Genomic DNA, 12,110 nt, shown 5'->3' with positions numbered 1-12,110 from the left:
ATTTGCATTCCTATTTTATTTTAATCCATTTTACCTTTACTTTAAAACAACACACAACATACATGGACTTTTACACAACACATCAACATAACTGATTTTTAACTGTAACTTATGTCCTTTTTGTTGTTTTAAGATATGTGCAAAAATGTGATTTTATAAGGAAAAAATGGATATTGAAAGAATGGAATGAAACAATGTGACAATAAACTTTTTTCGAAAGAAAAAAAATCTGTTGTTATCAGTTTAATATCTGATACGTGCCCTACCCGGGCACCAGATATTAAATTGATTTTTGGAACTGGGAGATGGAAGAGGGGCTTGCTCCGTCCACTCCACGCATCGACCCGGTATTGCAGTACTTCTGGGAACGGTGCACCCCCAAAAACTGTGTTCAATGAAAGAGATGTTTTAGTCTTGTGTGGCAGCAGGTGTTAATGGAAGTAACGTATATTGCTGTGTATGGGTGCTTTAAAGGTGTTGTAGGTGATCATATGCTATACAGGTAATGGTGGTGTGAGAGGGAAAAAAAAACAACAACTCTGTTCTTATCTCGTTTAACATCTGATTCGTCCACTATCCGGTGACCGCGTATGAAATTGATTTTTGGCTCATGGATCCGGAGCATGAAAACAACATCATCCACAACAACAACAGCAAAAGAGCCCGACTCTGCAGGTTTTTGATGTCTCTCTCTTATCTCTTGGAGTTTTTACGAATGAGCTGATGAGTTGAATCAGGTGTGTGTTTGATTGTCCGACCGTTGGTGAGGATTGCGGAGAGGGACAGGGTGCCTCTGACGGGAGGCATGGGAATTCATACTTACCTGGCAGGGGAGACACCATGATCAGGAAGGTGGTTCACCCAGGGCGAGGCTCGGCCATTGCACTCCGGTTGTGCTGACCCCTGCGAATTCCCCAAATGTGGGAATCTCGACTGCATAATTTATGGTAGTGGGGGACTGCGTTCGCGCTCTCCCCTGGACACACTGGTTAAAAGAGCAGATTGTTCGAGTTCCTCTTCTTCTGGTAGTTAACGACCTAGGAAGTCCAGGGAATTGAACTGCAGTGGTTGATCGAGAGATGTAAAACTCTCAACCTAGGACCAGTCTGCAAAAGTAGGGCTGTTTTTTAGTTTTTTTTTTCATCATTCTTCAAATAATCTCCATTATTCAACCAACGCTTTTATTGGCAGCAGTGGTCCTAGAAGCAAAGTTGTTCCGAATGAGGAGTTCTATCATGTGGTATGAATACCTTGTGCATGTGTGAAAAATCACCTGACATACAGTCGCCTATGGCCGTATTCATGTTGTTGTTTTTACTGTTTACAGCGCCACCAAGTGGCCAGTCGCCACATCCCTTTTCACCTGAGCACAGGCTGAGCCCGTGCACAGGTGTACCGACTTGGGTGTAATTGTCTCATTCCGTTGGAGAGTTATGGCCATTTAAGTAAAGCCCGCCTCGCCCACTCCCAACGTTTTGGCGTCCCGTCGCCAACGTGAATCGAAATTCCGACTTTTTTCCCCATCGCTGTCGGCAATCAGACTCCAGGGAATCTTTCTGCACCGGTTTGGGTCAGATCGGGCGAAAGACCTAGGACTAGTGTGCAAAAGTAGCTTTTTCACAAAATCCCAAATACCCGAAAATCTCGCCAGCGCAACCATCGAATCCGAGGCCTGCGTCTTGTTCGGCCCGAGCCAAGGATTCCGGTGATGTAAGACACTTGGGTCTGCGACGGACGGTTCAGGAGTTACGAGGCATTTCGTACTTCTGATCGCTGCAGCGCCACCTTGGGGCCGATTGGGCCGGAGCCTTGGTGATGTTGTAGACCGGGCGGGTACTACCATCCCTCAAGAGTTTCAAGTCTCTACGACGTACGCTTTGGTCTGCCCGCTCACTTTTAGGGCAGAATGTTTGTTGGTCCAAAATCCCAGGTTGCACTCCAAAGTGTCGTGTTGTGCGCTCTGCTGTGATCCATTTTCGGTGTCAACAGTCAAGCTGAGCTTGTATTGCTGTGAGCTGAGCTTGTTTGTTGGCGACCTTTAGACCCTCTCGCCACGGCCCAGGTGGGCGTGGCCTTTGACGGCTCCCCCGCCTCTGCGTCATTGTGTCATCGCTTCTCGGCCTTTTGGCTAAGATCAAGTGTAGTATCTGTTGTTATCAGTTTAATATCTGATACGTGCCCTACCCGGGCACCAGATATTAAATTGATTTTTGGAACTGGGAGATGGAAGAGGGGCTTGCTCCGTCCACTCCACGCATCGACCCGGTATTGCAGTACTTCTGGGAACGGTGCACCCCCAAAAACTGTGTTCAATGAAAGAGATGTTTTAGTCTTGTGTGGCAGCAGGTGTTAATGGAAGTAACGTATATTGCTGTGTATGGGTGCTTTAAAGGTGTTGTAGGTGATCATATGCTATACAGGTAATGGTGGTGTGAGAGGGAAAAAAAAACAACAACTCTGTTCTTATCTCGTTTAACATCTGATTCGTCCACTATCCGGTGACCGCGTATGAAATTGATTTTTGGCTCATGGATCCGGAGCATGAAAACAACATCATCCACAACAACAACAGCAAAAGAGCCCGACTCTGCAGGTTTTTGATGTCTCTCTCTTATCTCTTGGAGTTTTTACGAATGAGCTGATGAGTTGAATCAGGTGTGTGTTTGATTGTCCGAGTGTTGGTGAGGATTGCGGAGAGGGACACGGTGCCTCTGACGGGAGGCATGGGAATTCATACTTACCTGGCAGGGGAGACACCATGATCAGGAAGGTGGTTCACCCAGGGCGAGGCTCGGCCATTGCACTCCGGTTGTGCTGACCCCTGCGAATTCCCCAAATGTGGGAATCTCGACTGCATAATTTATGGTAGTGGGGGACTGCGTTCGCGCTCTCCCCTGGACACACTGGTTAAAAGAGCAGATTGTTCGAGTTCCTCTTCTTCTGGTAGTTAACGACCTAGGAAGTCCAGGGAATTGAACTGCAGTGGTTGATCGAGAGATGTAAAACTCTCAACCTAGGACCAGTCTGCAAAAGTAGGGCTGTTTTTTAGTTTTTTTTTTCATCATTCTTCAAATAATCTCCATTATTCAACCAACGCTTTTATTGGCAGCAGTGGTCCTAGAAGCAAAGTTGTTCCGAATGAGGAGTTCTATCATGTGGTATGAATACCTTGTGCATGTGTGAAAAATCACCTGACATACAGTCGCCTATGGCCGTATTCATGTTGTTGTTTTTACTGTTTACAGTGCCACCAAGTGGCCAGTCGCCACATCCCTTTTCACCTGAGCACAGGCTGAGCCCGTGCACAGGTGTACCGACTTGGGTGTAATTGTCTCATTCCGTTGGAGAGTTATGGCCATTTAAGTAAAGCCCGCCTCGCCCACTCCCAACGTTTTGGCGTCCCGTCGCCAACGTGAATCGAAATTCCGACTTTTTTCCCCATCGCTGTCGGCAATCAGACTCCAGTGAATCTTTCTGCACCGGTTTGGGTCAGATCGGGCGAAAGACCTAGGACTAGTGTGCAAAAGTAGCTTTTTCACAAAATCCCAAATACCCGAAAATCTCGCCAGCGCAACCATCGAATCCGAGGCCTGCGTCTTGTTCGGCCCGAGCCAAGGATTCCGGTGATGTAAGACACTTGGGTCTGCGACGGACGGTTCAGGAGTTACGAGGCATTTCGTACTTCTGATCGCTGCAGCGCCACCTTGGGGCCGATTGGGCGAGAGCCTTGGTGATGTTGTAGACCGGGCGGGTACTACCATCCCTCAAGAGTTTCAAGTCTCTACGACGTACGCTTTGGTCTGCCCGCTCACTTTTAGGGCAGAATGTTTGTTGGTCCAAAATCCCAGGTTGCACTCCAAAGTGTCGTGTTGTGCGCTCTGCTGTGATCCATTTTCGGTGTCAACAGTCAAGCTGAGCTTGTATTGCTGTGAGCTGAGCTTGTTTGTTGGCGACCTTTAGACCCTCTCGCCACGGCCCAGGTGGGCGTGGCCTTTGACGGCTCCCCCGCCTCTGCGTCATTGTGTCATCGCTTCTCGGCCTTTTGGCTAAGATCAAGTGTAGTATCTGTTGTTATCAGTTTAATATCTGATACGTGCCCTACCCGGGCACCAGATATTAAATTGATTTTTGGAACTGGGAGATGGAAGAGGGGCTTGCTCCGTCCACTCCACGCATCGACCCGGTATTGCAGTACTTCTGGGAACGGTGCACCCCCAAAAACTGTGTTCAATGAAAGAGATGTTTTAGTCTTGTGTGGCAGCAGGTGTTAATGGAAGTAACGTATATTGCTGTGTATGGGTGCTTTAAAGGTGTTGTAGGTGATCATATGCTATACAGGTAATGGTGGTGTGAGAGGGAAAAAAAAACAACAACTCTGTTCTTATCTCGTTTAACATCTGATTCGTCCACTATCCGGTGACCGCGTATGAAATTGATTTTTGGCTCATGGATCCGGAGCATGAAAACAACATCATCCACAACAACAACAGCAAAAGAGCCCGACTCTGCAGGTTTTTGATGTCTCTCTCTTATCTCTTGGAGTTTTTACGAATGAGCTGATGAGTTGAATCAGGTGTGTGTTTGATTGTCCGAGTGTTGGTGAGGATTGCGGAGAGGGACACGGTGCCTCTGACGGGAGGCATGGGAATTCATACTTACCTGGCAGGGGAGACACCATGATCAGGAAGGTGGTTCACCCAGGGCGAGGCTCGGCCATTGCACTCCGGTTGTGCTGACCCCTGCGAATTCCCCAAATGTGGGAATCTCGACTGCATAATTTATGGTAGTGGGGGACTGCGTTCGCGCTCTCCCCTGGACACACTGGTTAAAAGAGCAGATTGTTCGAGTTCCTCTTCTTCTGGTAGTTAACGACCTAGGAAGTCCAGGGAATTGAACTGCAGTGGTTGATCGAGAGATGTAAAACTCTCAACCTAGGACCAGTCTGCAAAAGTAGGGCTGTTTTTTAGTTTTTTTTTTCATCATTCTTCAAATAATCTCCATTATTCAACCAACGCTTTTATTGGCAGCAGTGGTCCTAGAAGCAAAGTTGTTCCGAATGAGGAGTTCTATCATGTGGTATGAATACCTTGTGCATGTGTGAAAAATCACCTGACATACAGTCGCCTATGGCCGTATTCATGTTGTTGTTTTTACTGTTTACAGTGCCACCAAGTGGCCAGTCGCCACATCCCTTTTCACCTGAGCACAGGCTGAGCCCGTGCACAGGTGTACCGACTTGGGTGTAATTGTCTCATTCCGTTGGAGAGTTATGGCCATTTAAGTAAAGCCCGCCTCGCCCACTCCCAACGTTTTGGCGTCCCGTCGCCAACGTGAATCGAAATTCCGACTTTTTTCCCCATCGCTGTCGGCAATCAGACTCCAGTGAATCTTTCTGCACCGGTTTGGGTCAGATCGGGCGAAAGACCTAGGACTAGTGTGCAAAAGTAGCTTTTTCACAAAATCCCAAATACCCGAAAATCTCGCCAGCGCAACCATCGAATCCGAGGCCTGCGTCTTGTTCGGCCCGAGCCAAGGATTCCGGTGATGTAAGACACTTGGGTCTGCGACGGACGGTTCAGGAGTTACGAGGCATTTCGTACTTCTGATCGCTGCAGCGCCACCTTGGGGCCGATTGGGCGAGAGCCTTGGTGATGTTGTAGACCGGGCGGGTACTACCATCCCTCAAGAGTTTCAAGTCTCTACGACGTACGCTTTGGTCTGCCCGCTCACTTTTAGGGCAGAATGTTTGTTGGTCCAAAATCCCAGGTTGCACTCCAAAGTGTCGTGTTGTGCGCTCTGCTGTGATCCATTTTCGGTGTCAACAGTCAAGCTGAGCTTGTATTGCTGTGAGCTGAGCTTGTTTGTTGGCGACCTTTAGACCCTCTCGCCACGGCCCAGGTGGGCGTGGCCTTTGACGGCTCCCCCGCCTCTGCGTCATTGTGTCATCGCTTCTCGGCCTTTTGGCTAAGATCAAGTGTAGTATCTGTTGTTATCAGTTTAATATCTGATACGTGCCCTACCCGGGCACCAGATATTAAATTGATTTTTGGAACTGGGAGATGGAAGAGGGGCTTGCTCCGTCCACTCCACGCATCGACCCGGTATTGCAGTACTTCTGGGAACGGTGCACCCCCAAAAACTGTGTTCAATGAAAGAGATGTTTTAGTCTTGTGTGGCAGCAGGTGTTAATGGAAGTAACGTATATTGCTGTGTATGGGTGCTTTAAAGGTGTTGTAGGTGATCATATGCTATACAGGTAATGGTGGTGTGAGAGGGAAAAAAAAACAACAACTCTGTTCTTATCTCGTTTAACATCTGATTCGTCCACTATCCGGTGACCGCGTATGAAATTGATTTTTGGCTCATGGATCCGGAGCATGAAAACAACATCATCCACAACAACAACAGCAAAAGAGCCCGACTCTGCAGGTTTTTGATGTCTCTCTCTTATCTCTTGGAGTTTTTACGAATGAGCTGATGAGTTGAATCAGGTGTGTGTTTGATTGTCCGACCGTTGGTGAGGATTGCGGAGAGGGACAGGGTGCCTCTGACGGGAGGCATGGGAATTCATACTTACCTGGCAGGGGAGACACCATGATCAGGAAGGTGGTTCACCCAGGGCGAGGCTCGGCCATTGCACTCCGGTTGTGCTGACCCCTGCGAATTCCCCAAATGTGGGAATCTCGACTGCATAATTTATGGTAGTGGGGGACTGCGTTCGCGCTCTCCCCTGGACACACTGGTTAAAAGAGCAGATTGTTCGAGTTCCTCTTCTTCTGGTAGTTAACGACCTAGGAAGTCCAGGGAATTGAACTGCAGTGGTTGATCGAGAGATGTAAAACTCTCAACCTAGGACCAGTCTGCAAAAGTAGGGCTGTTTTTTAGTTTTTTTTTTCATCATTCTTCAAATAATCTCCATTATTCAACCAACGCTTTTATTGGCAGCAGTGGTCCTAGAAGCAAAGTTGTTCCGAATGAGGAGTTCTATCATGTGGTATGAATACCTTGTGCATGTGTGAAAAATCACCTGACATACAGTCGCCTATGGCCGTATTCATGTTGTTGTTTTTACTGTTTACAGCGCCACCAAGTGGCCAGTCGCCACATCCCTTTTCACCTGAGCACAGGCTGAGCCCGTGCACAGGTGTACCGACTTGGGTGTAATTGTCTCATTCCGTTGGAGAGTTATGGCCATTTAAGTAAAGCCCGCCTCGCCCACTCCCAACGTTTTGGCGTCCCGTCGCCAACGTGAATCGAAATTCCGACTTTTTTCCCCATCGCTGTCGGCAATCAGACTCCAGGGAATCTTTCTGCACCGGTTTGGGTCAGATCGGGCGAAAGACCTAGGACTAGTGTGCAAAAGTAGCTTTTTCACAAAATCCCAAATACCCGAAAATCTCGCCAGCGCAACCATCGAATCCGAGGCCTGCGTCTTGTTCGGCCCGAGCCAAGGATTCCGGTGATGTAAGACACTTGGGTCTGCGACGGACGGTTCAGGAGTTACGAGGCATTTCGTACTTCTGATCGCTGCAGCGCCACCTTGGGGCCGATTGGGCCGGAGCCTTGGTGATGTTGTAGACCGGGCGGGTACTACCATCCCTCAAGAGTTTCAAGTCTCTACGACGTACGCTTTGGTCTGCCCGCTCACTTTTAGGGCAGAATGTTTGTTGGTCCAAAATCCCAGGTTGCACTCCAAAGTGTCGTGTTGTGCGCTCTGCTGTGATCCATTTTCGGTGTCAACAGTCAAGCTGAGCTTGTATTGCTGTGAGCTGAGCTTGTTTGTTGGCGACCTTTAGACCCTCTCGCCACGGCCCAGGTGGGCGTGGCCTTTGACGGCTCCCCCGCCTCTGCGTCATTGTGTCATCGCTTCTCGGCCTTTTGGCTAAGATCAAGTGTAGTATCTGTTGTTATCAGTTTAATATCTGATACGTGCCCTACCCGGGCACCAGATATTAAATTGATTTTTGGAACTGGGAGATGGAAGAGGGGCTTGCTCCGTCCACTCCACGCATCGACCCGGTATTGCAGTACTTCTGGGAACGGTGCACCCCCAAAAACTGTGTTCAATGAAAGAGATGTTTTAGTCTTGTGTGGCAGCAGGTGTTAATGGAAGTAACGTATATTGCTGTGTATGGGTGCTTTAAAGGTGTTGTAGGTGATCATATGCTATACAGGTAATGGTGGTGTGAGAGGGAAAAAAAAACAACAACTCTGTTCTTATCTCGTTTAACATCTGATTCGTCCACTATCCGGTGACCGCGTATGAAATTGATTTTTGGCTCATGGATCCGGAGCATGAAAACAACATCATCCACAACAACAACAGCAAAAGAGCCCGACTCTGCAGGTTTTTGATGTCTCTCTCTTATCTCTTGGAGTTTTTACGAATGAGCTGATGAGTTGAATCAGGTGTGTGTTTGATTGTCCGAGTGTTGGTGAGGATTGCGGAGAGGGACACGGTGCCTCTGACGGGAGGCATGGGAATTCATACTTACCTGGCAGGGGAGACACCATGATCAGGAAGGTGGTTCACCCAGGGCGAGGCTCGGCCATTGCACTCCGGTTGTGCTGACCCCTGCGAATTCCCCAAATGTGGGAATCTCGACTGCATAATTTATGGTAGTGGGGGACTGCGTTCGCGCTCTCCCCTGGACACACTGGTTAAAAGAGCAGATTGTTCGAGTTCCTCTTCTTCTGGTAGTTAACGACCTAGGAAGTCCAGGGAATTGAACTGCAGTGGTTGATCGAGAGATGTAAAACTCTCAACCTAGGACCAGTCTGCAAAAGTAGGGCTGTTTTTTAGTTTTTTTTTTCATCATTCTTCAAATAATCTCCATTATTCAACCAACGCTTTTATTGGCAGCAGTGGTCCTAGAAGCAAAGTTGTTCCGAATGAGGAGTTCTATCATGTGGTATGAATACCTTGTGCATGTGTGAAAAATCACCTGACATACAGTCGCCTATGGCCGTATTCATGTTGTTGTTTTTACTGTTTACAGTGCCACCAAGTGGCCAGTCGCCACATCCCTTTTCACCTGAGCACAGGCTGAGCCCGTGCACAGGTGTACCGACTTGGGTGTAATTGTCTCATTCCGTTGGAGAGTTATGGCCATTTAAGTAAAGCCCGCCTCGCCCACTCCCAACGTTTTGGCGTCCCGTCGCCAACGTGAATCGAAATTCCGACTTTTTTCCCCATCGCTGTCGGCAATCAGACTCCAGTGAATCTTTCTGCACCGGTTTGGGTCAGATCGGGCGAAAGACCTAGGACTAGTGTGCAAAAGTAGCTTTTTCACAAAATCCCAAATACCCGAAAATCTCGCCAGCGCAACCATCGAATCCGAGGCCTGCGTCTTGTTCGGCCCGAGCCAAGGATTCCGGTGATGTAAGACACTTGGGTCTGCGACGGACGGTTCAGGAGTTACGAGGCATTTCGTACTTCTGATCGCTGCAGCGCCACCTTGGGGCCGATTGGGCGAGAGCCTTGGTGATGTTGTAGACCGGGCGGGTACTACCATCCCTCAAGAGTTTCAAGTCTCTACGACGTACGCTTTGGTCTGCCCGCTCACTTTTAGGGCAGAATGTTTGTTGGTCCAAAATCCCAGGTTGCACTCCAAAGTGTCGTGTTGTGCGCTCTGCTGTGATCCATTTTCGGTGTCAACAGTCAAGCTGAGCTTGTATTGCTGTGAGCTGAGCTTGTTTGTTGGCGACCTTTAGACCCTCTCGCCACGGCCCAGGTGGGCGTGGCCTTTGACGGCTCCCCCGCCTCTGCGTCATTGTGTCATCGCTTCTCGGCCTTTTGGCTAAGATCAAGTGTAGTATCTGTTGTTATCAGTTTAATATCTGATACGTGCCCTACCCGGGCACCAGATATTAAATTGATTTTTGGAACTGGGAGATGGAAGAGGGGCTTGCTCCGTCCACTCCACGCATCGACCCGGTATTGCAGTACTTCTGGGAACGGTGCACCCCCAAAAACTGTGTTCAATGAAAGAGATGTTTTAGTCTTGTGTGGCAGCAGGTGTTAATGGAAGTAACGTATATTGCTGTGCATGGGTGCTTTAAAGGTGTTGTAGGTGATCATATGCTATACAGGTAATGGTGGTGTGAGAGGGAAAAAAAAACAACAACTCTGTTCTTATCTCGTTTAACATCTGATTCGTCCACTATCCGGTGACCGCGTATGAAATTGATTTTTGGCTCATGGATCCGGAGCATGAAAACAACATCATCCACAACAACAACAGCAAAAGAGCCCGACTCTGCAGGTTTTTGATGTCTCTCTCTTATCTCTTGGAGTTTTTACGAATGAGCTGATGAGTTGAATCAGGTGTGTGTTTGATTGTCCGACCGTTGGTGAGGATTGCGGAGAGGGACAGGGTGCCTCTGACGGGAGGCATGGGAATTCATACTTACCTGGCAGGGGAGACACCATGATCAGGAAGGTGGTTCACCCAGGGCGAGGCTCGGCCATTGCACTCCGGTTGTGCTGACCCCTGCGAATTCCCCAAATGTGGGAATCTCGACTGCATAATTTATGGTAGTGGGGGACTGCGTTCGCGCTCTCCCCTGGACACACTGGTTAAAAGAGCAGATTGTTCGAGTTCCTCTTCTTCTGGTAGTTAACGACCTAGGAAGTCCAGGGAATTGAACTGCAGTGGTTGATCGAGAGATGTAAAACTCTCAACCTAGGACCAGTCTGCAAAAGTAGGGCTGTGTTTTAGTTTTTTTTTTCATCATTCTTCAAATAATCTCCATTATTCAACCAACGCTTTTATTGGCAGCAGTGGTCCTAGAAGCAAAGTTGTTCCGAATGAGGAGTTCTATCATGTGGTATGAATACCTTGTGCATGTGTGAAAAATCACCTGACATACAGTCGCCTATGGCCGTATTCATGTTGTTGTTTTTACTGTTTACAGCGCCACCAAGTGGCCAGTCGCCACATCCCTTTTCACCTGAGCACAGGCTGAGCCCGTGCACAGGTGTACCGACTTGGGTGTAATTGTCTCATTCCGTTGGAGAGTTATGGCCATTTAAGTAAAGCCCGCCTCGCCCACTCCCAACGTTTTGGCGTCCCGTCGCCAACGTGAATCGAAATTCCGACTTTTTTCCCCATCGCTGTCGGCAATCAGACTCCAGGGAATCTTTCTGCACCGGTTTGGGTCAGATCGGGCGAAAGACCTAGGACTAGTGTGCAAAAGTAGCTTTTTCACAAAATCCCAAATACCCGAAAATCTCGCCAGCGCAACCATCGAATCCGAGGCCTGCGTCTTGTTCGGCCCGAGCCAAGGATTCCGGTGATGTAAGACACTTGGGTCTGCGACGGACGGTTCAGGAGTTACGAGGCATTTCGTACTTCTGATCGCTGCAGCGCCACCTTGGGGCCGATTGGGCCGGAGCCTTGGTGATGTTGTAGACCGGGCGGGTACTACCATCCCTCAAGAGTTTCAAGTCTCTACGACGTACGCTTTGGTCTGCCCGCTCACTTTTAGGGCAGAATGTTTGTTGGTCCAAAATCCCAGGTTGCACTCCAAAGTGTCGTGTTGTGCGCTCTGCTGTGATCCATTTTCGGTGTCAACAGTCAAGCTGAGCTTGTATTGCTGTGAGCTGAGCTTGTTTGTTGGCGACCTTTAGACCCTCTCGCCACGGCCCAGGTGGGCGTGGCCTTTGACGGCTCCCCCGCCTCTGCGTCATTGTGTCATCGCTTCTCGGCCTTTTGGCTAAGATCAAGTGTAGTATCTGTTGTTATCAGTTTAATATCTGATACGTGCCCTACCCGGGCACCAGATATTAAATTGATTTTTGGAACTGGGAGATGGAAGAGGGGCTTGCTCCGTCCACTCCACGCATCGACCCGGTATTGCAGTACTTCTGGGAACGGTGCACCCCCAAAAACTGTGTTCAATGAAAGAGATGTTTTAGTCTTGTGTGGCAGCAGGTGTTAATGGAAGTAACGTATATTGCTGTGTATGGGTGCTTTAAAGGTGTTGTAGGTGATCATATGCTATACAGGTAATGGTGGTGTGAGAGGGAAAAAAAAACAACAACTCTGTTCTTATCTCGTTTAACATCTGATTCGTCCACTATCCGGTGACCGCGTATGAAATTGATT

The 12,110-nt window shown here is 48.6% G+C and overlaps 12 non-coding genes and 1 pseudogene across 12 annotated transcripts; all 13 read left to right on the top strand.

Moving 5' to 3' along the window:
• Positions 1–204: 204 nt before the first annotated feature.
• LOC143727479 (U2 spliceosomal RNA) lies at positions 205–381 on the top strand (annotated as a pseudogene).
• A 434-nt stretch (positions 382–815) lies between these two features.
• LOC143726562 (U1 spliceosomal RNA) lies at positions 816–979 on the top strand. Its single transcript, XR_013198804.1, has one exon. It is a non-coding gene; the product is annotated as a U1 spliceosomal RNA (small nuclear RNA).
• Positions 980–2,108: 1,129 nt separating this feature from the next.
• Positions 2,109–2,299, top strand: LOC143727245 (U2 spliceosomal RNA). The gene has a single exon (XR_013199450.1). It is a non-coding gene; the product is annotated as a U2 spliceosomal RNA (small nuclear RNA).
• A 434-nt stretch (positions 2,300–2,733) lies between these two features.
• On the top strand, positions 2,734–2,897 carry LOC143726561 (U1 spliceosomal RNA). The gene has a single exon (XR_013198803.1). It is a non-coding gene; the product is annotated as a U1 spliceosomal RNA (small nuclear RNA).
• Positions 2,898–4,026: 1,129 nt separating this feature from the next.
• LOC143727243 (U2 spliceosomal RNA) lies at positions 4,027–4,217 on the top strand. The gene has a single exon (XR_013199448.1). It is a non-coding gene; the product is annotated as a U2 spliceosomal RNA (small nuclear RNA).
• A 434-nt stretch (positions 4,218–4,651) lies between these two features.
• LOC143726560 (U1 spliceosomal RNA) lies at positions 4,652–4,815 on the top strand. The gene has a single exon (XR_013198802.1). It is a non-coding gene; the product is annotated as a U1 spliceosomal RNA (small nuclear RNA).
• A 1,129-nt stretch (positions 4,816–5,944) lies between these two features.
• LOC143727242 (U2 spliceosomal RNA) lies at positions 5,945–6,135 on the top strand. Its single transcript, XR_013199447.1, has one exon. It is a non-coding gene; the product is annotated as a U2 spliceosomal RNA (small nuclear RNA).
• Positions 6,136–6,569: 434 nt separating this feature from the next.
• Positions 6,570–6,733, top strand: LOC143726559 (U1 spliceosomal RNA). The gene has a single exon (XR_013198801.1). It is a non-coding gene; the product is annotated as a U1 spliceosomal RNA (small nuclear RNA).
• A 1,129-nt stretch (positions 6,734–7,862) lies between these two features.
• Positions 7,863–8,053, top strand: LOC143727241 (U2 spliceosomal RNA). Its single transcript, XR_013199446.1, has one exon. It is a non-coding gene; the product is annotated as a U2 spliceosomal RNA (small nuclear RNA).
• A 434-nt stretch (positions 8,054–8,487) lies between these two features.
• On the top strand, positions 8,488–8,651 carry LOC143726558 (U1 spliceosomal RNA). The gene has a single exon (XR_013198799.1). It is a non-coding gene; the product is annotated as a U1 spliceosomal RNA (small nuclear RNA).
• A 1,129-nt stretch (positions 8,652–9,780) lies between these two features.
• LOC143727240 (U2 spliceosomal RNA) lies at positions 9,781–9,971 on the top strand. Its single transcript, XR_013199445.1, has one exon. It is a non-coding gene; the product is annotated as a U2 spliceosomal RNA (small nuclear RNA).
• A 434-nt stretch (positions 9,972–10,405) lies between these two features.
• LOC143726557 (U1 spliceosomal RNA) lies at positions 10,406–10,569 on the top strand. Its single transcript, XR_013198798.1, has one exon. It is a non-coding gene; the product is annotated as a U1 spliceosomal RNA (small nuclear RNA).
• Positions 10,570–11,698: 1,129 nt separating this feature from the next.
• Positions 11,699–11,889, top strand: LOC143727239 (U2 spliceosomal RNA). The gene has a single exon (XR_013199444.1). It is a non-coding gene; the product is annotated as a U2 spliceosomal RNA (small nuclear RNA).
• The last annotated feature ends 221 nt before the right edge of the window (positions 11,890–12,110 follow it).

The sequence above is a fragment of the Siphateles boraxobius genome, unplaced genomic scaffold, assembly GCF_051911475.1.
Source record: "Siphateles boraxobius isolate OS27281-9 unplaced genomic scaffold, OSU_SipBor_1 77, whole genome shotgun sequence".
Taxonomy (NCBI): domain Eukaryota; kingdom Metazoa; phylum Chordata; class Actinopteri; order Cypriniformes; family Leuciscidae; genus Siphateles; species Siphateles boraxobius.
Note: the sequence above shows the minus strand (reverse complement) of the source record. Positions and strands in the feature narration are given on the sequence as shown.